Genomic DNA, 16,994 nt, shown 5'->3' with positions numbered 1-16,994 from the left:
ATATACGCTCTCGCGGCCGACTTCGCGGCATATGTTATTGGTTAAATAAGAATATAATATGTCTATAGCAATGTAACAATTCATGTTATTTATTAAACTTAGTAAAAGATTCAAATTCCCTCGTCCTTCTTAGGAGAATGAATTAAGCATTATGTAAATAAAACACATCAAGATGTAACAAATACATGTATTAAATAACTGTAAATATTGTAGTCACTTCTTAATTGGCTTTGGATTATTATACCCTTCGTGGAAATTCTTCATATAATTCCAAGGCGATTCCAATTGATACGATCGCATCTCTTGCGCAAACTCTACCGGTTCATAAACAAGCTTTTTCAATTCATCATCGTATCGTACTTCTATATAACCCGTGAGAGGAAAGTCCTTTCTCAGTGGATGTCCTTCAAAACCATAATCCGTCAGAATTCTTCGTAGATCGGGATGATTGCGGAAAATTATACCAAACATATCATAAATTTCCCTTTCGAACCAGTTGACGCCATGCCAAAGGTCATACGCAGACTCTACAGGGGTGAGCTCGTCAGTGTAAGACTTCACCCTGACTCGTTCTCCAAACCGTAAGCTCAAAATGCAATAAATGACCTCGAATCTGAATTCGCGACTAGGCACGTCCATGGCTGTAGCAGCGGAGCATGTTTCAAAGCATGCATGTTGATGAAGTCTTAAAAACGATAGTACTGGATGGAAACCTTCTGGAGAGCACAGAATCTCAAGTTCATCTGTGTGTTGCATTTGGATTTTTTGGACAAATTTTGGCATACAAGCCGCGACATATAAACCAAATTCGTACAACCTTTGTCGATGCTCATTGTTATGTTTCTTGAACGTGCGACTCTCGTACTCGATAGGTTCTAAACAAAATGGATTACCTATTTGAACGTCACCTTGGTCACTTTCCTTACATAATCTGGTAGAAGAACGAAATCCCCGTCTAAATAACGTTGAGTATAACCGAGGCAATACTGCAGAAATTCTGTTTATTCTGAACATGATTTTCGTACAAAGTAACGCCTGACGTTAGTTGATGATGTTACTTTATGTCATTCGTTATAGTACTTTATTTTTAAAAAGTGTCTTATTAAACCTTATTTTAAAATTCATAAATAGTCCAATAAATATTGTTTGAAAACAATTTCCTACTATAAAAAGGTTGCTGGAAGTTTATTTGCTACGATGACGCAAATTTGCTCTACATTTTTTCTTAAGCAAAATCAATAGCGTCCATACTACGTTTTCATCTCATAATTAAATGCTTAATTAGTAGATATAAAAGATTATATTATTTGTGGTTATAAGTTCTATTCGGAGCAAGTGGATATATAGCACAGTCGGAACGAGCAGGTTTCATGGAACAAGGCTTTTCTCTTCGTTGGATGGAGTTTTCAAGTGGAAGTTTCGACATGTGTCCCACAAGACTAGCGCTCCGCGTGTATCTCTGAGTATACATATATATTTTGGGAATATACGAATATTTTCATACAATACGAGAGTTTGTTTCAAGATGCTTTGGTATGAATTGAGGTTAGACGCACTTGAAAAGTATATTACGTTTAATATTTTTAAAGTGAAACTTTTATTACATCGTCTCAAACTTTTTGGTCTGTGTAGCGCATGTCGCGTGTATCGCGGCTGCCGTTTAGGTATACCTACTCGGCAGCCAACCGACACGCGACATGCGCTACACAAAGCAGTGTTCGAAACCGTTCGAACAGTTTCACTTTTACCGTGGTTTCATAAAACCACACAACATTTTTTTAACTCTATAATCATTAATTTTCAGAAAGTAAAATTGAAATATATTTATTGTTTTTTTCCTTTATGCGAGTATTGTATCTTGGATACTAAGCTTAGGTATTAAAAATGAATAAATCAAAATAACTTACACGTAATATTCAATGATAAAAATAGCTGCGAGACATAAGTAGGTAAGTGTAAACTATATACTAATTACATGAAGGCTCTATGTTAAGCTAGCTTAAAACCGAACTGTGTTAGCTATTAATGTAGAAATAATAAATATATAATCTAAATAATTTTACCCTCTCTTATGTTTTCATAAATTTGTTTCAAATTTTGTGTATTTAATTAGGTACCTACATAAATGTCTATTCAGAAAAATACTATTCATGCATGGTATATGTGTTCCAATATGGTTTGATTCTTGATACAAGTATTTTAACGACATAATAACAATTTTTAATATTACTTAATACAATTGAAGACAATACAAAGAAATCAGAATTATGTTGTTATAACATATCCATTGCAGTAGCAGTACGTGAACTGCAGATGGTGTAACGATGTTATGAGCTAATATGCGTCCGCTACGACGTTCTGAACCAAAAATATTTCATCCCAGTCGTTCTGAACATTTTATATGTAATAATTCATAGCAATGTGCATTTAGCAATTCCTATTTCATCTATATATTGTATTTAGGTTTGAAAGTAGGTCAGAGAATAAGAACTTTTTTTCAATTATAATTGGAATAAGCTGTTATCTTCAGTATGGTCGTAACTCGTAACCAAAGGTAAAATAAGGTTGCTTGTTTTTTTGTGATTCGGTTTACATTTTACTTATTGATTCTCGCCATTTGGAAAATGGTAACATAGTATTTTCTGATGTTTGATTTTACGCGAGTATTATACATTTAGAAATTAAAGACTTTTTAACGGATCTTAAACGCGATTTATTCAAAATCGCGTTTAAGATCCGTTAAAAAGTCTTTAATTTCTAAATGGTAACATATTGGAATTATATATTGGAATTATATAATGTATGTAAATGGATTTTAACGGCTAATAACATCTCATTCTTCTTATCGTAGGATAAGACAACTTACTGTTTCATAATATAAATATAAATACTGGAATTTCTCATAAGCAGTATAATAAAATTACACAACTGTTCATGTCTGCTGTATGGTGTTGAGCACTAGATCATAGCGATACTATTTTTAATTTACAAGTTAATATTACAAGGATAAAAATAAAAAAATATGTTCTACCTCGTGATAATTTAATTAAATCCACTTAGTATAGTTTCTTAGTATAGATATTATAGTGTTTTTTTCTATTAGTATTATATTATTAACTAGCGGTCCGCCCCGGCTTCGCCCGTGGTACATATTTACGTTTTCTCTACATACGAACCATCCTCGTACTTTAAGGAATATAATAAAAAAAGAATTATCGAAATCGGTCAGCCGTTCTCGAGTTATGCGCTTACCAACACATTTTGCGATTCATTTTTATATATAAGATTAATTAATTTTTTTTTTCTATTATATTACATAATTATTGCGTATATTTTTTACCCACCTCCTTTTTCTATAATGTTATCTCATCTTCAGTTGGTTGCCTGAAAGAAATCACTTGTAAGTGATAAGGCCGCCATCTGTGCTGTGTCTTCTTTTAGTATAAGTTTTCTTTTTGTAATTTTCTTTGTTGGCAGTACAATAAAGTATTTAAATAAATAAATAGTGTTTTTCGTTCTTTCATAATAAAATATAAATATACAAAACAATTACCTAAAACATTTTCAAATCGTTTTCCCTACTAAATATTTAAATAACCGCCCAAAAGAGAGCAAACATTACACTCACGCATTAAGCATTACTTAGCTCTGGCAACCGCAACTGCCGCCAAAGGTTAGTATCAAATGAAAACGCGGCCATTTATCTTTCACACTCATACATAAAACAAAAGCCAGGCTGCACTTGATTCAGTGCTCCCAGTGCCTCCAGATTGCGTGGCCACCACAGCTTCCTGCTTCCGGCACCGCTGCGCTTGCGTCCAGCGAATCTGACAGTAACTTTACTAACATTTAAACTAATTTCATTTAATTTATGTGATTTATTGTGTCTAAATTGGGTTGCTTCATATGCAAGTGATAGAACTTTCTGAGTAAGCTTTTAAAAGGGTTGGTTTCTTTATTATCTTTACGTTCGAAGTATGTAAGCAATGCAAGTTTATACACCTGACTTTTAATTTAAAATAGGTATCATCCACGGGGAAAAATATAAGCATCGTTTCGTCGTTATCGCTTACCTTATCAGCTAGCCCAAAAAATTATATCTATTCTCAGGGAAACTAAGTACTATAATACCTTTGGGTCGCACCTTTAAAAATTCACGATGATATTAAAATAAACGAGAGGTCGGTACTTCAAAACTTGGATAAATCTTTCGTTCCGGCCACAAAAAGCCGGCAGAAAACCTGGCACTTAAACAACGCTGGTATAATTTACAAGTATTAATATTGCACGCGAGCAAAGGATTTGGCACGAGTTTCTCTAACAACCAAAAGGAAAAGGGTATGAGAATCTCACGTCCGCTTGTCTAGAGGGTAATGAATTCCGTTAATTTTTTTTAACTGCTTTCTATTACTTATATTAGAATTTATTTGATAATTCCGCTCATGTTTCTAAATTAAAGTTTAATTTATTAGGTATAACGTTGCTTAAAATTTCTTTTCCCTAAAATAGAACCCTAAATACCTTTAAATTCATTGATATAAAATAGATTAAGATCCCAAAATAGGAGATTAGGTCCATTTCACAAATGTTTGAAATTTTGTTAAAATGTAAGCGTGTTTTTATTGTGGTGAGATTGTACAAAAAGGCACACGCGTTCCTCCAATGTAAATTGGCCCTTTGTCCGTTCAAATAATATGATTCTCACGGGATGCGTAAACAAGGAGGCGGATAAATAAACACACATTCAGAAAAAAGTTGTAATTTATATCCTACCTGAATAGCAACAAGCAGCTTTAAACGTAAAAATAACATTTATACGTTATCACCGAGTTTATGCGTGCTAAAGGTGAAATGTTTTAATTATTATTTTATTAACTGTTCAGTGTTCACATATTGAATTTTTCAGCACGTATAATTTCATGCGGTTTAAACATTCTTTACTTTAACAGACTAAAAAGTTTCTTAGGCTCTGAAATGTTACTACATCAGTTCTATTTGATGAGTACCAACATCATAACCAAAAGAAGTAACTGTTTCTACTGAAGTATTAAATGAAAATAAATCATTAAAATATATTTTCACACATACCAACATTCGTGTCAGGCAGTTTGTTTTACCATATTCATTTCACATGTAGAGCAAACATTAGTTAGATTTTTTTACACTTATAGAAATAAAATCCTACCAAATATTTAGTTTTTTTATAGCTTAAAAATAATGCCACGAAAGCTTTAATCGGATTTACCTTCAGATAGGATTGCCAATCACATTATTTAAAAATTTACACAAACGTAACAAGAATTTTACTCCAACATATTAGTGTAACTTGATCTATATCTATAGATATATCTCAGCTATAACGTCAATTGATAAAACCGTTGATCCATTGAAATGTTACATTTTTTAGGCCTGACCTTGAGTTTTTTAGAGGACGCAATTTTATTTTTTTTATGTGTAGGGGGGGTCAGTGTGAAGCTAAAACCAAGTTTGTGGGGTCGCCACCCTTGTCCCATGGCCGCCATCTTGAAAATAGCGGTTGAAATGGTTTTAACGATATATCTCTTAAACTATTTATCTGATAATAAAACAATTTTAACATTATTCGTTGCAAATTAAATTCTCTACAACTTTGATTCAGTAACTTTTTGTCGTAGAACTATAAATAAAAAAGTTATAAGCGAAAATGTTCAGAAATTAGAGCTATTTATATTTTTCAATAAAACTTTTTTTTATCATTTTACGAAGAAATGATATCAGACCATTTTTGTAGATTGTTTTTCGAGGAACAACTTTTATATATAACATTTTTTCATAACGTCAATAGCTAAGGTTTTACAGCGCTCAGAAGTGAGTACTATTTTTCAGTAGTAACTATACATAATAAATTGGCTATTGGCTCTTTTCCCAGACTCCACAACAACGGAAGCACACTGCAGAACATTTCAGCCCTGCTTTTCGACATAAAAAAAACGCACTTCCAGACTCTACCTCCTGGGTTGTGGGGAAAAGATTCAATAATTAATTATTAATAATATTGTAAAATTAATTATTAAAAATATTATTATAACAAAAATAAAATAATTACTGGTGACAAATTATTATTAGTACACACATAATATATCGTATTCTGTATAGTAAAGAGTACTTAAAATAGTACTCACTTCGGATGGCTGTAAAACCTTAGCTATTTACTTAATGAAAAAATGTTGTAAATAAAAGTTGTTCTACGAAAAACAATCTACAAAAATGGTCTGATATAATTTCTTCGTAAACTTATAAAAAAAAGTTTTATTGAAAAATATAAACATCTCTAATTTCTGAACAGTTTCGCTTATAACTTTTTTGTTTATAGTTCTACGACAAAAAGTTACTGAACCTAAGTTGTAGAGAATTTAATTTGCAACGAATAATGTTAACATTGTTTTATTATCAGATAAATAGTTTAAGAGATATATCGTAAAAACCATTTCAACCGCTATTTTCAAGATGGCGGCCGTGGGACAAGGGTGGCGACCCCACAAACTTGGTGATAGCTTCACATTGACCCCCCTACACATCAAAAAAATAAAATTGCGTCCTCTAAAAAATGCGACCCCAAATGTAACTTTTCAATGGACCACGTAGATATTTAATTATCTAACGTTGCAGATGGAAGGCAGACATTGCAGTTGAATTACAATTTCTATACATAAATATAGTTAGATACCATGACTAATGATGTTATAATTCTGATTTGATTAATACGCTTCGAAAACAACCGTTTTTTGTCAGAATGTACCATATGAATTAATTAAATCTCTACATTGATGGGAAAAGTAAACAAGTGCTATAAAGTTATTTTTACCACTTTTGTAAATTTTGGACAATATGTTAATATTATTGGAATTAAATTTATCTATTATTTTTACAACAAATAAAATTTTGAGGAATATTATTCAATTGCATGGTGGTTGTATGCAATATGTGGATGATAGAACCCATTGTACACAAATTACGGGTATGGGTGGTTCGTGAATGTGTAGTATTTATTACAAAATACAGTATCTCTGCTGAGTGCTATGACTGTCTTGAACTAATTATTATTACATGTGATATTTATAGTAGTTCATTTTTAAGATAATATTATAAAATTAGGGTGGGAGATCATTTCATTTCATAAATCAACTTCCCAAGTGTTTTTTAATACCCTTTATGAATCATAAATAATGGAAATCTAAATTCAATGGGTAAATAACACATTAAATATTGATAAATGTCAACGAAAAGGGTAAAGAACTAGTATTAAAGTTAAATTCGATTAATAATACTTCTGTAAAGTAAAATGTCGCCATCGAATTTTAAACACTTTTTTACAGAAGTAAAAAATAATACGTTTTTATAAATGAAGCATAAAAATATCTATTATATTATACGAAAAGATACAACCTACTTCAGCTGCCTACTTGAACCTTTTTCACGGAGAAGGCACCCGTTCCTCATCTTAATGCCACCTGTTTTTCATAGATGTCACTGTTCATGAAAATAAACAATACTTATTATTTATTAAAATAAAATTATTATTATTTTCGAATGATGTATTTCAGCCTACTTATTTACAACTTAAGTATGTTCAAATTTTAATACGCGTTTAGAATTATAATAATGAAGGATGTAATTTCAGCACAAAATGCGTATTATCGATATCATAATATCAGGCTCAGCTTTTATTTGATTGGTCCGTAATAATTATTAAACGGTATCCATTAATTATTTTTTTATTACTTTACGAAATAAATTATATTTTTAATCACAAGATAACAGAATAAAAACTTTACGTAGTTAAATATATGAGAATAAACTCTTCATCGGCAAAAAATAATAATGTATTTAAACATTTTATACCAAATTCTACGCTATTATTTTAGTAAGTAATTACGTAGGGAATGAAAATAAATTATGTTATAAAATATTACTGTTCGTCCCTTTTTATTTAAAGGGCTTATTAACGCCAACCCTGTTATGCTTCCATTGTACCCTATCGAGACATAATGTGATAAGCATAAAGACCATTATATACTTACGAGATTAACTCAAAGACGTAATTTGTTAATGGAGAGGTCGCAAATCGGGTGTTATCAGATGCCACAACGTCCCGCCTTTTCGAAAACAAATAAACTCAATGTGGTTTTCCTTTTTTTTTCTAAGTAATGTTCACGGCACCGTTTATTTAGTAGCCCCGTGGCGATAAGACCTCTTAAAAAGATTTTAGACGCTTTTAAAGAAATTATCGCTAAATTTGATTTTTGCATACTGAATAAGTGTTATTTGTATGATGAAAGGGTTAATGATCTGCGATGTCTTATGGTTGTGGTTATAGTGTGCAATAAACAAGTAAATGGCGTCAGGATCACTGTATAAAATGATATTCCCTAATATCACTTTACTACACGAGCAAACTACATATTTAATTATTAACAAGGCTGTATATTTTGTGCGAAAAATTAAATAATGTAAATAGTAAGGTATCATAGCCGACTATTTAAAAGTAAAAAAATCGTATTGTTATTTTTTTTAGTTATTATATTTTAACGACTAACAGCGATTACTACAACTTTTTTTATTATTTATTTATTTAATGTAACATTAAGGTAAAAGGTAGGTGCAATTACAAAAATAAAACTACCTACTTAAGAAAAGGTTTTTATTGTAATTAAAATATCAACATCTATCTGTAATTCCAACAATTTTTCATTAAAAATCTATTTATTTATATTCTTTTTCTATTCTTCCCCTTATATCTAATTTCATATTATTATTCAATATTATAACAGCATGTAACCCATTCGGGGTTAAATTATCACACGATACTCATATCTGTCATCACATGATACACAGCATGTTCGATTCCTTTGTTTATTTACAAATATCTTCGAAAAATCCAATAATACAAACAATGCTTCCCAAGATGCAGTTGTTTATTTTAACAGTTATGGTAACGGTACCGGCAAATAAACATCTTTACATGGGAAATAATACTGACTATTTTTGTGTTAATACTTTCACAACTAGTGTGGTTTTGCTTCTTTGTCTGTGTTATATTTGTTTTTTACTTGAACATAGATAGTTTTTCCATGGTAATGATACTTTTTGATATTTTTATGTAAATAATCTTTGTAATCAACTTGTTAATTTGCGGCTTTGCCCGTGTTATTAATTTCAGTATTTGTTAGTGTATTTTGTTAACATTCTCAAGAAATAAATAAAAAAAGGTTTTAAGGTGCAACGTTTAAAGCCAGTTGGTAATATAACTGTCTTCTACTTACTAAAATAAAATAATTATTAAATTTAATATTTAAGAAAACACGTCTTGTGAAAAATAAATTTGTGACCGCACATATGTTGCAAAACGTTTTTTACTGTAAAATTTCGGTTAGGTTTTACACCTAAATAACGTAGGTCTACGCCTCCATCTGTAAATCAAATCCGCACTGAAAGTTTGGTGCCCGATATGTTTGGACTGGTTGTTTACTTTTCATCAATCTCATGTACCTATGTGTAGACGGGCAGACCACATATAAAATACATTTCAATTATTTTGTTTATTTTTATATATATTTTTCAACTATACTCGTAGTTGAAAAATTTAATTTGTTTGTGTAAATAAACATATCTGGTGGAATTATTCCTGTTACAAAAATCTATTTGAACTTTTATTTTATACTTAGATCAAAATTTATCTCAAATGTAACTAAAAGACCATGCTCAGGAAATGGATACTCAAATCCACACTCAAATCATATAAGTTTTCATGAATTTATTTTTAAACCAAAACTTACGTCTAATTTATTTAAAATTCAATCCGAAGGAGGTGAGATAAGACGTTAAATAAAATTGCTATCTCCACTCTTTGCATTTTGTAAATTGACGTGAAATGTTATATAAGTGGCCAATTTTCACCGCGAACATAGGAAACAGCTTTTGTGGAACCTTTCACGTTTTCTGGGGTGAAATAAGTAGTACTCAAACATTACTTTTAATGTAATTTCTAATATTCCCGTAGAAGTACAATCCTTTGTATTTTCTTCGTTTAAATATGACGGGATATACCGTAAATACTGACTCATAGGTCTCTTATAAACTGTATTATAAAGATAAATAAGCTGTAAAGGTATCTTCTGAAAATTGTAAATCTTCAAAGAATTAAACGCAATCAATGATTTGCATAGTTTATATTAATTATTCTTGAACATCAATCGCAACCCGTTTCTATAAATTGATATTAATTAAATACCTACAAGACGAATGTCTATAGAGCAGAGAGCTATGTATAGCTCTATCCCTGTAAAAAGGCATTTCTTTTACTTCTAGTGGGCAAAATAATGGCTTGAGCGTGGCTTGGGTCCAATGAACTCACGACCGCAGATACGTTTATATGATTTTTCTATTTTATTTTAAAGTGTTATAAAAGAAAATTTATGGCATCAATAAAGGATAGACAAGATTAGGATTTGTATAAACTGTTTGATAATACATTCTTATTTTAGTTTATCTTAGTTTTGTAACTTAGCTTGATAGATAGTAGGCAAGAAACGCATCAAAATTGTCTCTATTTCAAACCAATACTGAAAAACATATATCTAATAATATTTTCCAGTTAAAATATTCTGTATTACATTTGAAAGCTTTAACTTTTCGATCGCACCGATTCATGTGCTTCAGAATATCGTAGCTCTATAAAAGCGACGGATTATGCATTTAATTTCTACTAACTGTAATGAGAGAGAGCTGCATATTTCATAGCCGACGGCCCTCGGAGGCGTTAAGTGGGGTATTTTATTGGCTTATTATACAATATTCTAAGCTAAAAATCGTGGAAAGAGTACGTTTTTAATTGGGCAGCGCGCTCGCGTGGTGATGACGGGAGGATTATTCATGGCTGCTTCAGAGCCAACACTTCGTCGCCCTTTTGTTTCTCGTATTTTTCCCGTTTTCATTTATATGCCTTTTAAGTTTACATTGGACGCAGATGTAGCGTGTTGACTTGGAACTGGTCTCTCGTTTTTGTTGTTTCATTAGTTTTTAGTAGTGCGAGACGTAATAAGTACTGTAGTAACGTTAATCGTTCAAATCTCTTGCAAAATTTGTATAAAATAGTATGGAAAATGGAATTTATGGGATATATTTACCAGCCAGGAAATCAAACTATTTTTATTATTTTAAAAATTTGCACTTTTTCGTATAATTAATATAGGTACTACATATAGGTCAACCTACTAATAGTTATAACTGTCAACCTTAACACTAGTAATCACACTTAAAATGATAATATTTAGAATTTTAGTTGCTCAAATTTTCATATCCTACCGTCTCAAAATATAAGTTTGGTGAGAATGAACGAAACGTGGATTTAGGAACTTAATTGTCGCCATGGTTTACCTATCTGGCATCCACGTTATGCTGAGCTCGGCTTATGTATTTATTTTAAAAATTAACAAACGTTCACAATGATATCATAATATATAAAGTAAGTATATATGTTATGGACCAAGTGATAAATTGGGCAGTATACATAATGCACGGGCATTATGAAAAATGCCCAATATGAGAGTGCAATTTGATAATAATTATTCAAATAATTAAATTGACCGGGCATTATACATATTGCCCATCACCTTTTGGGCAGAGTAATACAAACATATTTAATTACTATTTTTTTATTGTTATTGTCATTTAACTTAAAATAAACTAAATATTAAACCACTTAAACAATCAGGCTCATTATTTGGATTAATTACCAAGGACTTCTACCTTAAAAATCCACTAGTTTTTGCATTTAAAACTTAAGGAAAGTCATATTAAAAATATAACATAAAATATAATTAAATTTAAAACAAAAATTTCACAACGTACCTTTGTTTTATAGAAATGACTTATTATTATGAAACATAAAATAAACTAAAGTTTAAGCAATCAGACTCATTATTTGACATAATTAGCAATTACTCTTAATAAACGAAATGTGAAGAAGTAAAATAGAACATAACTAAAATTGAAAACAATAATTATACAATATGTAGCCTGTTACTTGCTACATTTTATTTATTTATAAATAAATAAAATGTAGCAAGTAACAGGTTTATTTATTAGAACAACTGCCACTGTGATGGCATTTTGAGGTACACAACTTTTTGGCTTTGCGACAACTACATTTATCCGACTTGCAACCACCTTTACAACCACATCTATTATAACCTTGCCCTCCGCATCTAGATGACATTCTACAACACTCTCTCAGCGAAATTTGTGTCTCTGGAACATCTTCAGGCGAAACAAATCTTTCCTTGCAGACAGTAAATTGGTTTTTTTTAATATAGTTGGTTTAAAACACCTTGTTTTGTTCCCAGTTTATAAAGGTTATTGGCTGTTAATTCAATAACTGTAGCAAGCATATTTCTTCCATCGCTACGAGCGCGATCAACATCGGGAACTCGGACTCTTACAGTGTCACCAATTGCAGCCATGGGATATTTAGCGCTTGATACATCCAACATTTTATTTGCTTGTTTCTGCAAATTTTGTAAAGCTAGTTTCCTAACTGCCATAACATTTTCTTTTTTGCGCTCTAGGTTTTCGTTTTCGTTTGTGGGTATTGGGTTTGAATCATTTTGAGTGGACTCCACTTGGTCAGTTTCGATGGGCTCGAGTTGATCATTTTCGGCGGACTCTACTTGATCGTTTTCGGCGGACTCTACTTGATCATTTTCGGCGGACTCTACTTGATCATTTTCGGCGGACTCTACTTGATCATTTTTGGCGGACTCTTCTTGATCATTTTCGTTGACAACCACTTGATTCCTTTCAGTAATAGTGCTCTCAGTAGATAATAGTTTCTCTAAGTCTTCTTCAGAATTAATATCAAGCAGAGCCTCATGTGGTATAGAAGAATTTTTAAGCCCTACTTTCAACTTCGTTCCAAACATGGCTTCATATGGAGTACAGTTAATACCTGTGTGATGGGCTCTATTTTTCATTAATTGTACAAAACGTAATCCTTCCGACCATTTCTTAGTGTTGTTATCCTCCAACCACGTACTCAGCATATTCTCTATGTCCTGGTTAAATATAACTTTATTATCAAATTGCCCAATTGTCATGTAGCATTATAATAATGACCATGCAATGTGATAAATAATGAAGTTAAGATAGTAATTAATCACTTAGCCCAATAAAGCTAGACATTATTCATAATGCTCGGGCAGTATAAATAATGCCCGCATTAATCACCTGGTCCATAACATATATTATAATGATATTATCGAATGCTTATAAATATTTTGAGTAAATTGTGAAAACATTGCGCCATCATTTATAAGAAATATAGGGTGTTTACACATAAATCCGTCATTATATTTCAAGTTCTGACAAAAATATGGTCGATTTTATTATCCGGCCACATCAGCCACGTTAATATGGCAAAGCCTGTATTTCATGTTGCATTTCATCAAAATGTGGCTGCAGAAATCCACAAATTATTTTAAGTGCTTCGTTAAATTTTGTCCAATTTATTTAATTGACTTAATGCTCTTTTCATTTAAACAAAAATCGTTTGTTGAAAACTGAGTATTATAATTAATATGGTAAACTCAAACGAATGAACACACGTTGATAATATTTATTCTTTTACGCAATTGTTATGAAATAAATACCTACTTTATTAGTAGGTATTACTAAGCACATATTGGAAATACAAACGAGAAATTGAATACAAGATAAAGCGACAAAATATGACGCCGTCAACCGTGAGTAAATAGAATAAAGGGATGAAATACGACAAAGCGGATATTCATATCATTTCAAATAATATCTCAAACAACGCGATCCAGCACGGGCGGGCTAATTTAACGTTCCAAGCCAGCGGTTCGCGGCAGCCTGAAGTCGGGAATTCTTCTAGAAGAGAGGAGCCCGCCTTGAATCTATTTCACGCACATTACGCGCCTGACTTATGAGTTATTACCGCTGTAAAATACTGTACATATCACTCCATTTACTCCATTTTTAACAATTCATCGCTACGTTTTTAAGCATTATGTAATGGTATACTTTTTATGAGTTTCTTCAATCTTGTTAAAGCGGTGTGCATAGGTACCTATCATATTTTATTGATCTTTTCTGATTCACTTTACATCGAATTAAGAAACACAGAATTACACCGATCTAAGCAAAAGTAGATTTTTGTAAACATTATGTGTTTATCGATGTAGGTAGATATTATCTATTTAAAATAATTTTCATCTAAAATATCTATTGATACTTAATCATTCCGTAAATAGTATCCTAACTGTACAAGGACTCAATAATACTATTAACCTCATTTATGTATTAAATACACTACTTCTACTACTACATTACTACAATAGAAACGACTTTAAAAAAATAACCAGTTGAACGTGGAAGCAAAAATAAAAACACAGAAACTGACTTTATCATCGTTTATATGTGAAAAAGTCGCAAACACCTCTGGGAACGACAAGCATTGTGTAAAAGGTGAATGGCTCGTCTTGGAAAATACGGAAAAAACTGCATATGATGAATGAAAGAGTTTTAGACTAGACTAGTCTAAAGCAAATAGAGACTGAATTAAAGCTAAGAACGCAAGGTGAGTGTAGTTTTTCTCTGTAGCAAGTTTGATTAACGTTTACGAGATTTTAAGTAAACAATGTTAAATATTCTGTTTGGAATTTTAAAGCTTCGAAAATTACAAGGAAAAATAACTTCCTATTATTACAATAATAACATAAATAATGTTGTAAAAGATATAATTATAATGTAAATTAGAAGAGAATATTAACTGTAAAAATTATACTAATTACATTCTGATACATCCATAGAATAATTACTATCTATTCTAAATTAAACTTCATAATCCAAAAAGAGATAAAGAGCGAAACGTTCACAGCAATGAAATTGTCTAGACATATCAATATTGCCACTACAGAGGTAAGTAGAAAGTTACAAGGAAAAGTATCAAATTGAGCATATTCCTGTTCACATGAATGAATTAATACAAGTTACGACTACATCGTTACACACCCCACCGTGAGGCGAGACATGGTGGCGCCGAAGGAGCAACAACTCTGTGATGTCAATACACTTGTAATGAATCAATGTAAAATGATATTATCTATACTAATATTATAAAAAGGAAAGGTTTGTATGTATGTATGTATGTATGAATGGTTTTCACGCATAAACTACTGGACCGATTTTGATGAAATTTGGCACAAATAATCTTTAGACCCTGAGAAATAACATAGGCTACCTTTTATTGCGAAATATGTACCACGGGCGAAGCCGGGGCGGACCGCTAGTATAAAATATTTTATATTTTACGTTATTTAAAATAGTATGATTGTAATAAATCGAAATATACCTTTTGATATATATATAGAATATTTTATATTTTACGTGATTAAAAATAGCAAGAGAGAAATATAATAAAATAAATCTTTATAGCATACCATATTGAAAACAATTTAAAAATTTAGCTACCTGTTATAGAGAAGGTGACCTTTTCGCTACCAGCAATCTCTACCAAGCAAACTCAATGACAAGGAAAGTTTATTACTGAGTCAGGTAGATAGACTATACAAAATACGAAACCAGAAAACTGATAATTATCGTTGTAATTATGTTGTTTTAATGAATTTAATTTCAGAACACGATAACTTAAGAAAAGGTTTATCTAGAAAATTATTGGGGAAGGTATAAGTTTGTTGGTTTCTTTATTTCATCGAATCTCGTAACATAATAAATATTATGTTGTGTTGCTGTTCAATTGTAATTGTGGTTTTTTGCATAATGTCTGTTTAGAATAAGAAACTTTTTGGACGAGTTTAAAATGCGTCTTAATAATTAATTCTGTGCTGTATTGAGTCTTTGAAAATCTTAATTGAAATCAATGTCAGAAAATGGCGTTATTAAACAAATAAATCGTGATTTACATGTATAGTGTATACAATATACATGCGTATTTAGTAAATCTTTAGAAGTGTTGTACTTATTGTCTTTTTGTCCCGAAGAAGTAGGTATTATCACAAAGTAGTTACTAATTTCCAAATGTCTGATAGGTACTGAAGTAAAATCAATCACTAGGAAACACAGATCTAATTGGGATATCAATTCATTCGTATTAAATTAAAAAGCTCATTCACAACAAATTATTACACGAAGTGATGTTATATGCACTGAATTGTAATTTGTATGCTTTACGCTATCGCATACAACATTTACAAGTTTTGTCAAACAGTGTTGAAATGAAATGTCGCGTTGTATTCAAAATTATTTTTGCATGTTTCAATTAGTGATTTTGTGTAATATTTTGTTTCAACATTAATATTTAATAGTGTTGACATTATTTTGTATAAATAACTATGCTTTCTTTCTTTTAAGCAGTAAGATCTTACAGTTAAGTGGATTTAATAAATTAATCAACTTAAGTCGTACGTATAAGTTTTACGGGAAAAATGCAGGAAAATATTTCGCTTCGAGATACTTGTCCGATTGATATTATTGATGTTAAAGTATACCTAATATTATAGTAATATTACAGCTCTAAATATCACAGCTAGAAATTTTTAAATATGGCATGACAAATTATACACCTGTAACATGTAGGTATTATTTTTCAAGTCTGAAGTAATTAAAAGTAATTAAACTCTAACACCCCCGATGAACTTGGCAAAGGGTAAAATTTTTAATTAACAAGTACGTGGCTACGCACATTATGGTGTAAAATATTATGTAGAGGTATGCCATTTCACTTTTGTAGTGCATAGAATAAATGCAAAGATAACATTTGTTTAAATGATGATTTTTACTGTCGTCAAAAGATTAATAGGTAATTATATTGGATCATGAGATCATCTCATACACTATTGGTATTAATTTGTATTATTGCTTTGAAAAGCTGCAAATTATGCAGCTTAGTAAATACTAATTCATGCTGATTTAATAAA

General features: G+C 30.9%; 1 pseudogene; it reads right to left on the bottom strand.

The window, feature by feature from the left end:
- Window positions 1-213: 213 nt before the first annotated feature.
- LOC149907696 (NADH dehydrogenase [ubiquinone] iron-sulfur protein 3, mitochondrial pseudogene) lies at window positions 214-1,014 on the bottom strand (annotated as a pseudogene).
- Window positions 1,015-16,994: the final 15,980 nt, after the last annotated feature.

This window comes from Colias eurytheme, chromosome 6, assembly GCF_061535395.1.
Source record: "Colias eurytheme isolate Ceu_HAF_F1 chromosome 6, ilColEury1 Martin Lab GWU primary, whole genome shotgun sequence".
NCBI lineage: Eukaryota > Metazoa > Arthropoda > Insecta > Lepidoptera > Pieridae > Colias > Colias eurytheme.
The sequence above is the reverse complement of the archived record's forward strand: the minus strand, read 5'-3'. Positions and strand labels throughout refer to the sequence as shown.